Genomic DNA, 10814 nt, shown 5'->3' with positions numbered 1-10814 from the left:
TATTTTTAGGACTATTTGAAAATATTCTACTGTCAGTGGTTATAAAGCTAATTATATGCAAATTATGAAGAAAAATATAATTCAATAACAATATATACAATCTTGTGACTCTTCTGTAACTATGCAAATAGAAGTCTAGTGGTTATTACTTTGCTGTGTGTTGGACTAATCACTATTGTCCTCAACAGTACATATGCATTATTTCTACCAATGATGACTTATATTGACCCTTTCATAAAAGATTTATTAATGTTGCTTTGTGAGTAGTCTATAGATTTGAGTTTCTGGGAATCAAACAAAGAGGAAATTTTTAATGGTAGAAAGTTGCTTCAGGAAATCTTTCACATTCTCTCTTTTACAAAACACATTGACCTTTAGAACCTTGGGCAATACTAATCCTTCTGGTATGACATTTCTTAGCAGCATTTGTAAGAATTTCTTCTTTCTAGAGGATTTTACTTAATAAAATTTGAAGAAATGCTGAACTCATATGCTGTACCTGTGTATGCAGAGCCCATAGCAATATGAAATATAACTATAGTTTGCTCTTGGCACTCATATTTCTGTGTAGTGATAAAATTCAAAGTAAGAAAAATAGATAAAAATTATATAAGTCTATCCTTCAACACGATATTTTTAGGTTTAATAATTAAGACTCTTCAAGAATGGAGTAAACATTCATACTAGAGGAGGTTCTTGAGTGTATGTATGCGTGTATGCATGTGTATAATGTTACAGGTTTGTTGTTTAAAATGGCTTCCCTAGCCATTTTCCAAGTTTACTGTGTGAAATGGCAGAAATGTGCAAATAGAGTTTCTTAGCTTATTCACAAGGGAATTGGCCAGTTTCACCATTAATTTGAACTAATCATACAGCAGAATCGGAAACTCTCACCATTAGAAATATGAAGCAAGTCCGAAGTGGCCCCTTTGGGATCAGAGATTTTTGCAGCCAGATAGACATACAGAGGAGTAGCAGTGTTTGAAGCGGATAACCAGAAACCCAACCTGAGGCAAAGCTGAACCTGGGACTTCTACCCTACTTCTTCACCCCTCCATCTGCACCATTCCTCCACATCTGGAACCAGAACTAAGAGCCTTTGCCCATGCTTGTTGGAGAACTGCATGGAGAAGAACCATAATTAGTAGAACAGAGAGCTTTGTAACAGTAACCTAAAGCCAGAGAGACTCAACGCTTAGGTGCCTTAGAAAAGTTTGGGTTCTTTTCTTTTTTTTTTTCTTTTTCTTTTTTAAGCTGTCCTGATTGAGTGTCTGTACTCTCTTACTAAACTGAATTATAGCCTTTGGCTTCCCTAGTATGGTTTTGTGTGGTCTTGAACTATTGCGTGGGATTTTGGACCCAGTATATCAGTGTCAATCTATCCGATTAAGGATCTACCTTTCCTTTGCTGCCCTGCTTCCACCTTTCTTAATATTAGGTCTTTAACCAAGCACTGGGACCTTCTTGATAATATGCTCAAAGTGTGTGATGAAGTTTCATCATCCCTGCCTCTAAGAATCACCCTGGTTCTAAGAATCACCCTCTCTCTTATATAAATTTATTTATTCTTTTGGCAGTCCATGAGATAGTCAATCTGCTTCTCAAATACCACAATTCTGTCTTATTCTTCTTCTAAATTTAAAATGCATATTGTGGTTGTTGATCGTCATCAAGTCGAGTACGACTCATAGCAACTCTTCCATAACTATTGTCAATTCTCCATGGTCATAGAGTTTCCAGAGGCTTGTGGTTTAGGAAGCAGATGCCATTCCTGCTTTCAAGCTTGTTTGAGAACTGGGAGTTCCACCAAACACTGTCTGCAGTGGGAAACCATAGTAGTACTTGATACCCCAATGGTACAAATTTTAGCATCACAGCAAATCCAGGTTACTTCATATAGCGCACTGACAAAGAGTGATATGCAAAGTAGAAGAGTGTTCCTCCAAAAATGCTTAATCTCATTTAGCAGTGGTTGAGTGTCATAAAGTTGAATTTGACTCAGAATAAGCTTTGCACAAAAGACCTGAACTCTGTTCTATAACTAACATCATTTCTGTACATTTATAGAGTTTAGAGAGTTTCCAAAGGCATCTAGTTTAGGAAGTGAATGTCACTCCTGCTTCCCAGAGTGAATCAATCTGGAAGCTCATCCAAACATTGTATACATAATGGTTAACCATTATGGTATTTGACAAGACTATGGAAGAGTGTTCAGCATCACAGCAACTCCTAGTTGTTCAGTACAGCAAATAGACAAATGATTGCTGTGTCTTTAAAAGAATATTCATTCTAAAATCAATAAATTTGGCTCAAGGGCCACAGGATATTAAAGCCATACCCTCTAGCAGGCCTCCACCCTTGGTCAAAGGCTCAAGGGACACCTGCTTTTGGGAACTGTGGGGAGAACAGTAAGACACAACAAACATGACCCCCGGAAACTTCCTTTACATGACCTCCATCAAGACAAGACCACCATTAAGATGTCAGCAAGCAGCCAACTCCTAGAAAGGTGGGAGACACTGAGGCTCCAGACCCTAGGTTGGTCCCAGACCCATCGCCTCACTTCATTATGGATATTAAAGCCACACCCTCTAACAGGCCTCCATCCTTGGTCAAAGCCTCAAGGGCTACCTGCTTTTTTTTAGGAAATCATTAAAAATAAAATGGGTTAAATTAAGTATATCTTTATTTTTAAATTGATATCTTTAACTGTTGCTCCAATGCAAATTGACAGTGGATCTATATAAAATGAAATTGTTAAAAATTCAATTTTTCACTCCATCTCTCATGATGATTGTTGACTCTTGGTCCAGTGGTGAGAATTTTTGTATTTTTAATGTTGAGATATTCATTGAAACAAAGGCTAGGCATTCCTCTGGTACTCCCTACTTTCAGCCAAGGTCCAATCTAACAAGACTATAATACCCTTTCTACCACAGCCTCTTCTATACCCAGTTTTCACTTCAAGCATCTCTGTTTATTTGCTGTTCCAGTCGTTTATGGATAGTTTTTAGCAGAATCTTGCTTGCATGTGATATCAATGATATTACTTGATAATTTCAAACACTGTGTTGGGTCACAGTTTTTTTTGGAATGGGAACAAATAGAGATTTCTTCCAGTCAGTTGGCCAGGTGATTGTCCTCCAGATTTCATGGCATGATTTTTTGTTTGTTTGTTTTTGAAAAGTAAAAGAAAAGATTCTTTCATTGTTTTACTAACCCTCCCCCAGGTCCCCTCCACCATGGAGCCATCGCTCTAGACTCCTGTGATGACAGAAATACCCAGTTATATCTCTCTTTTAAACAGTTTCCTCCCTCCTCTGTTTCAGTGCAGTATACATTATTGAACCCATCTTACTCATTCTCTCCCCAACCCCAAGGTTAGTCCCATTCTATAACAGTGGCATCATGTAATATTTGTCCTTTTGTGACTGGAATATTTCACTCAGCATAATGTTCTTCAGAGTCAACCATTTTGAATAATATTGCATGAGTTCCTTGTTTTTCAATGCAGCATAGTATTCCATTGTGCGAATATACCACAGCTTCTCTAGCCATTCGTTTGTTGATGGGCACTTAGGTTGTTTCCAAATCCTTGCTATTGTGAACAAAGCTGCAATAAACATGGGTGTGCATATATCTGCTTGGATGTCAGCTATGGTCTCTTCAGGGTATATTCCCAGTAGTGGAATTGCTGGGTCAAATGGTATCTCTATTTGCAACTTTTTGAGAAAGCACCATACCGATTTCCACAGGGGTTGCACCATTTTACACTCCCACCAACAGTGAATCAGGGTTCCAGTTTCTCCACAACCTCGCCAGCATTTGTTGCTTGCTGTTCTGTTAAATTTTGCTATTTTGACTGGGGTGAGATGATATCTCATAGTTGTTTTAATTTGCATCTCTCTTAGGGCTAGGGATTTTGAGCATTTCTTCATGTGCTTGTTAGCCATCTGAATGTCGTCTTTGGTGATGTGCCTGTTCATATCCTGTGCCCATTTTTCTATTGCATTCTTTACCTTTATCTTGTTGTGGTGCTCAAGTATTTCATAAATTCTGGATTTTGTAAGCAAATCCAGGGCAACATCTGTTTGTTGAAATATGTCAATTGATACGTCATAAATTCCTGGGGCCTTGTTTTTGGCCAATTCTTTCAGAGAAGCTTGCTCATACTTTGTTTCATGAAATTGTTCTGTGTCTACCAACTCCTTTTGGTACAATGACTCTGTACACTTTTTCTATCTTCTTTTAATGGTTTCTGGATCGTTTAATATTCTTCCCAAAGCATCCTTAAGTATTGCAGCTCAAGGCTTGAATTCGTTCTTCAGTTCCTTCAACTTAAGAAATGCTGAGCAAATTCATCCACTTTGATTTTCTGACTACATCTCTTTGCACATTTCATTATGATACTTTGTTTTATCTTCCTGGGCTGCCGTTCGAAATCTTCTGTTCAGTCCTTTATTAATTGATTTCTTCCTTTTGTTTTGGCTTCGGCACTCTAATGCAAGAATCATAGTCTTTTCTAACATCCATCTTTATCTTTCCTTCCTCCTCTATTTTTGTAATGACCTTTTGCTTTCTTCTTGGATGATATTCTTGATATCCTACCCCAGTTCATCTGGTCTTCGCTCACTAGTGTTCAAGGCCTCAAACCTGTTCCTGAGATGGATTTGAAATTCAAGTGGGATAGACTCAAGGTCAAATTTTTGTTCCTGTGGATTTGATTCAATTTTTCTTTGCTTCAGCTTGAATTAGTATATGAGTAATTGGTGGTCTGTTCCACAATCAACACCTTGCCCAGGTATATCACAACCAACTGTCTAACTCTGAGAAGAATGGGAATTCTAGGACACTTGAATGTGCTTATGTGAAACCTATACTTGGACCAGAAGGCATTCTTCAGAACAAAGCAAGGAAACATTGCATGATTCAAAATTGGGAAGGATATATGCCAGGGATGTGTTCTATCTCCATAACTTTTCTTTTTTTTTTTTCATAACTTTTCAATCTATATGCAGAACAGATTACCTGGGAGGCTAGGCTCTATGAGGAGAAATGTGGCATCAGGATTAGAGGAAGACTCATCAACAATCTGTGTTATGCAGATGATACAACCCTGCTTGCTGAAACTGAGGAGGACCTGAAGTATTTGGTGCAGAAGGTCAAGGACTGCAGCCTTCAATATGGATTGAAACTCAACATCAAGAAAACAGATTCTCGCCACTGGGCCAATTGGCAGCATCACAATAGATGGTGAAAGATTGAGATTGTTAACAGCTTCAGTTTTGTTGGATTCACACTCCTATTACCATCAGTCAAGAAATCAAAAGCCTACTAGCATTAGGAAAACCTGCCATCTAGGGTCTCTCCTGAGTACTGAAGAGCAACCAAGTCAGTCTAGAGAGTAAGGTGTGTCTGATCGAGGCCAGGATCTTCACAATTACTTGCTATGCATCAGAAAGCAGGAAAGTGACTAAGGTTGATAGAAGTAGAATAGATGGATTTGAGCTGTAGTGCTGAACAAAAGTATTGAATATACCACGAACTTGTAAAAGAACAAACAGGTTCAAACTTGAGAGGGTAAAACCAGCCAGTTCTTTGGAGACAAGGATTTGAAGATACTTCTGATATACTTGTGCATGTTGCCAGGAAGGACCAGTCCTTGAAGCATACAAAATGCTTGGAAGGATGGAGGAACAGTGCAAGAAAGGAAGATCCTGGATGAGGTTGATTGTTTCAGGGACTGGGGTAATGAGGGTAGGTGTGTCAGAGACAATGAAATTGACTCAAGATAGAGTAGGGTTCAGAGATATTGTACGCAGGTGTACTATGAGTCTTAAGTGACTAGATGCCACATAACAGCAACAGCCTCACCTATAATTCTCAGGATTCCAAAAAATATTAGTAAGAAGACTTTCTTTTTTTAGAGATGTGAGTGTGTGTGGTTGGACTTGTCACCAGTAACTTTGAACCCATTACTTATAAATTCATTCTGACTCATAATGATTCTCTATCTGGTTTCTAAAGTCGTAAATCTTTTCAGGGAAAAACTCCTCATTGTTCTGGGTAGGAGGAAGCAATGAAACACATTAAGCATAACATTGCCAGAGTTCCTTATTGTCACATAAGAGATGCATAAATCACATAAATCATTTTAAAAATATTAAATAATGTTAGGCCATGGATTATTTCTCCATAATAGCCCCTGGACATAAATTATCAGACCAGTCTTAAAGTAACCCTATTCTTAGTTTTGTAATTACTGTGCAGAACAGTATAATTTACTAAGATTGCCTAGTAATATAATATGCATATTATATTATTTAAGTTTACATCATTTTATATCCTAGTCTCATGTTTAACTTCTTTAAAAAAAGTGTTGAGAAATATTGTGTTAGGAATAACCAATTAGAGGAATATTTACATGTTGATATTTTTTTATTTATTTTTACATGTTGATATTTTAAAGCAAATAGTGCTTTGGTGATTTTGTTGGAATAACAATTTTAAATAAATTACTTTTCATATTTAACATAGGTAAAAGCTAAACTCTAATGATGATTAAATTATTCCTGAGTCCATGTTCCTTGTTAAAAGTAAAGTTACAATTATGATACTTAACATGCTAAGTACCTACAAAGCTAACATTGTTACTGTGTTTCATTTATTTGGAATCAATTCATAGCTGATCCTCCAGAAGGTATTAAGAGGCAGTAAATAACAAGTAAAGGGAATGATCATCCTTCTTCCACAGTGTGACTAGTGAAGCTGAACCAAGTACCTTAAGGTTGTCAGTGCAACTCCTCATTACTAGGCTATAAATTCTTACTGTTGTTATGTGTCATGAAATCCCCTGTGACTCATAGCAACCCTATGTACAACAGCTCTGAAGCCTGCCCTATCCTAAAACAGTCTCACTGATTCTCAATCCTACCCCCATTATCCTAGTAATTGTTATCAATCTATCTCATCCAGGGTCTTTCTCTCCTGAGCTGTCCCTCCTCCCTTCCAAACATGATGTCCTTCTTCAGGGACCTTTTCAATCTATATGCAGAACAGATCATTTGTGAGGCTGGGTTTTATATGCCTTCAGGGATGGAGGAAGGCTCATCAACAACCTATGTTATTCAGATAACGCAACCTTGCTTGCTTAAAACTGAGGAGAACTGAAGCACTTACTACAGGAGGTCAAGGGCTGTAGTTTTTAATTTGGATTTAAGCTCAACATCAAGAAGACAGAGATTCTCACCACTGGGTCAATTGAAAACACCATGATAGGCTCCACAATCAACACTCTTGGCACCAACAGTCAAGGAATCCAAAGACCAATTGCACTGGAAAAATCTGCTATCAGAGACCTCCCCAGAGTACTGAGAAGTAACAAGGTCAGTTTAGAGACTAAGATGTGCTTGATTCAGACCATGGTTTTTGGAATTACTTGCTATGCATCATAGAGCTGTACAATGACTAAGAATGAAAAGGAGAAGAATCAATATCTTTCAGTTGTGTTACAGAACAAGAGTCTTGAACATACCATGGACTGCAGAAAACAAACAGGACTGTCTTAGAGAGGGTGAAACCAAGTTTCTCCTTGAAGGCTGGAATTTTGAAGCTCCATCTCACATACTTTGGGCATATGACCAGGAGGGACTGGGCTTGGCCATGTAAGTTAATTTAAAATTAAATCATTTCTAATAATTCTTTATTTCTTTAAAGGTCCTCATGTAATGCTTTAAAAAGAAATTTATTAATAAAAGATAGTTTACCAACTCGTTGCATTATTGTTAGTTACAATGCTATATTTCAACTTATTATGTAATCTCAGTGCTCATGAGTTGGAATCAACTCATACCTAACAGCTCCACTGAATTTCTAAGGCTGTAAGTCACACAGCAGGACATGACCAATATTTCTCCTATTGAGCTACTGTACTGGTAGACATAATTAATTATCTACAGAAAACAAAATAAATATATTTGACCTGGCGGCTTTTTGTATCTCTATATGAGCTCAGATTTCTCAATAATGTAATGAGGTTATTATTACCTGCTCAATTGTAGGTTGATATGGATAAAAACATCTTAACAAGTATCAAATAATGTCTAAATAGTAACATTATTTTTATTATTATTAATATATGCCTGTTTATTTATAGAAACAGTTATACATATAGCTAGAAATATCTAAAAATATAAATTCTATAAGCATAATTTTCAGAAATAATCCAAGAACCTTACTTCAATAATTTATGTACCCATTCCTCCGAAGACATGTTTCAACTTCAGAAAGCCTTACTTAAAACACATATTTGTGAACAAAGTAAAGTCACTTATAAGTGAATACAATAATTTCTAATTGCCAGTCTGTAATTTTTGCTTTAAGAATTCATGATTATGAATGTCATTTAAAAACACAATGAAATACTCTTCAAGGGAAAATGAAATCTAGTACAAACCTATTGTATGTGGCTGAAACCACAGCCAAACCTATGCATTTAAAAAAAAATATTCTTGGAAGATCAAGAGTAACAATCGGTGTATATTCTATTGCTTGAGTCATGTATAGAGATTTTGTAGTTAATATGAGGTTGTACATACAGCTTTCAAAAGAAGAAAACCAGAGGTTAGTTATTTATTTTATGACATTCTGACTTTCTCATGTATTCTATTATATAGGAAGGAGACTCACTCCTTTAAATGATGTTATAATTTATGTTCATTTCCACTGCAGATTTAGAAGTAATATTTTTCATGACTAAGGTCAAGAAAGAAGATCTGAGCTCTGTGATGCATTTTAGTATAATAGTTTATCTCCTGAATACCCTTAATGTTTTTAAAGGATAATTTACCTGTCAATCCAGCAGTACACTGCCATGCAAATTAGTGCCTGTGAAGAAAATATTTAAGTGGAGAAACAGCAGGAACGTTGAAGAAAAGTAAGCAGTCCCCCGAAAGGGTGTCATTGTATTTTCTCATTAAATATAAACATTTGGTTAGAGTCAAAAGATTTCATATATATTCTGAAAATATTTATAAAACTATATGTAGTAGGTGAAATCTGATTTCAATTGTATAGGACAATATGGTAGCCAAATGCTCAAATCTAAAAGAATATTGGTTTACTTCATGAATGTAATTGAATTTTATCACTGTACGTGGCTCATCTTCCCCAAAATTTAGTTATTAGCTTCAAAGTATATAAACACTAATTCTAATTTTGTTCGCTCAGTTCTTTAATATTATTATTTTTAATGTCTTCAACTAGAATTTATCTTTTACATATTGGTACCGTATGTCTATCCCAAAATTTTTCTGTAGTGAAGTAAATGTGGTCTGATTCTCAGAAAAGCAGGAAAATAAAAATAATTGTAAGATCACTGGTTTCAGTCTCATTGAAAAAATCAAAAGTACTTGTGTTTTCCCTCAGTGCCTTAATTATGTGTATCTCCAAAATCACTTGGAAATATTTAAGTCCAATTAGGTTAATTAAGGGGAAAATTCTAATGTGAATGAGTTGGCTTACTTCTGTTTCTGCTATTGAGAATTTGAATAATGTTATAATACTCCAAATTAAAATATACATGTATTTTTGCGGAAGAAAGAACTAATTTTTCATGTCCTGTGCCCTCCACAGTTTATAGTAGATTTTATATACAGTATCTATAGGAAGCAATGAAAAATAAAAGAGAGAGAAGAACAAGAAAGATAAAGAAGTCCAAGTTAGTATGAGTGAGTATACAGTAAACTAAATAGACAAATATTTTTAAAAAAACAACCAAAAAGTAATTAAAACATAATTATAAAAAATTCAAAACCCAAATCTACTGCTGTAGATTAAGTTAATTCAGACGTCTAGTGACCTTCCACAATGTTTCAAAGACTGTAAATCTTTATGAGGAGATATTGTCCACTTTTATTCACAGAGATATTGATAGACCACTGACTTTTTTGGTTAGCAGTCCGACACATTATACACTATGACTCATTATCACTATAATAACAAGGTTCTTTCAAATATCAAAGTTATGTATATCACTTTTCCAAGCCATATTATTTTTATGGCACAGAAATTTATTCCTTTTATTTTAATATGTAATCCTAATCACAGAAGACAACAAGTAATAGATATTTTTATTCTCCAATTCCACCTCTCTGAAAATTCTATTATAATACTTACTTTGTCCTTCAGATCTGCCCTTTGAAACCTTCTGTTTAGCTCTTTTACTTTGCTATGTTTTCCTTTTGTTTTGGCTTCTCAGCATCCAGTGCCATTTTTAGAGTCTCTTCTGACATCCATTTTGATTTTTCTTTCTCCTCTCTTTTTGTTTTTCGTTTTAAATTATTATTAAACTTTTTTTAAATTTTTCTTTTATTTTTTTTTCTCCTCTCTTTTTGTAATGAACATTTTTTGCTTAGTTCATGGATGATATCCTTAATATCACAACACAATTCATATCTATTAGTTAACAAATGCAGCCTTGGATGCACTCACTAGTCTATACAAGAAGATCTGAAGGACAGCTACTGGCCAACGGATTAGAAGAGGCTCATATTTGTTCCCATTCATGGCACCAGGGATATCATCACTGCTGATTTCAGATGAATCCTGGCTAAAAGTAAAGAATATCAAAAGAACATCTGTTTGTGTTTTATTGACTATGCAAAGGCATTTTACTGTTGTGGCTGACATGGAGAAGAATGGGAGCTCCTGAGCACTTAATTGTGCTCATGAAAATTACACCCCACCCGGACCAGGAGGCTGTTGTGCGAACAGATCTGAGAAACTGCAGGTTTTAAAATTGAGAAGGGACTATG

At 35.7% G+C, this 10814-nt stretch overlaps 1 pseudogene; it reads left to right on the top strand.

The window, feature by feature from the left end:
• LOC102872197 overlaps window positions 1–7728 on the top strand; it is a 100698-nt pseudogene extending 92970 nt beyond the window's left edge.
• The last annotated feature ends 3086 nt before the right edge of the window (window positions 7729–10814 follow it).

The sequence above is a fragment of the Elephantulus edwardii genome, unplaced genomic scaffold (assembly GCF_000299155.1).
Source record: "Elephantulus edwardii isolate Elephantulus edwardi_28Jun2011 unplaced genomic scaffold, EleEdw1.0 scaffold00123, whole genome shotgun sequence".
Taxonomy (NCBI): domain Eukaryota; kingdom Metazoa; phylum Chordata; class Mammalia; order Macroscelidea; family Macroscelididae; genus Elephantulus; species Elephantulus edwardii.
The sequence above is the reverse complement of the archived record's forward strand: the minus strand, read 5'-3'. Positions and strand labels throughout refer to the sequence as shown.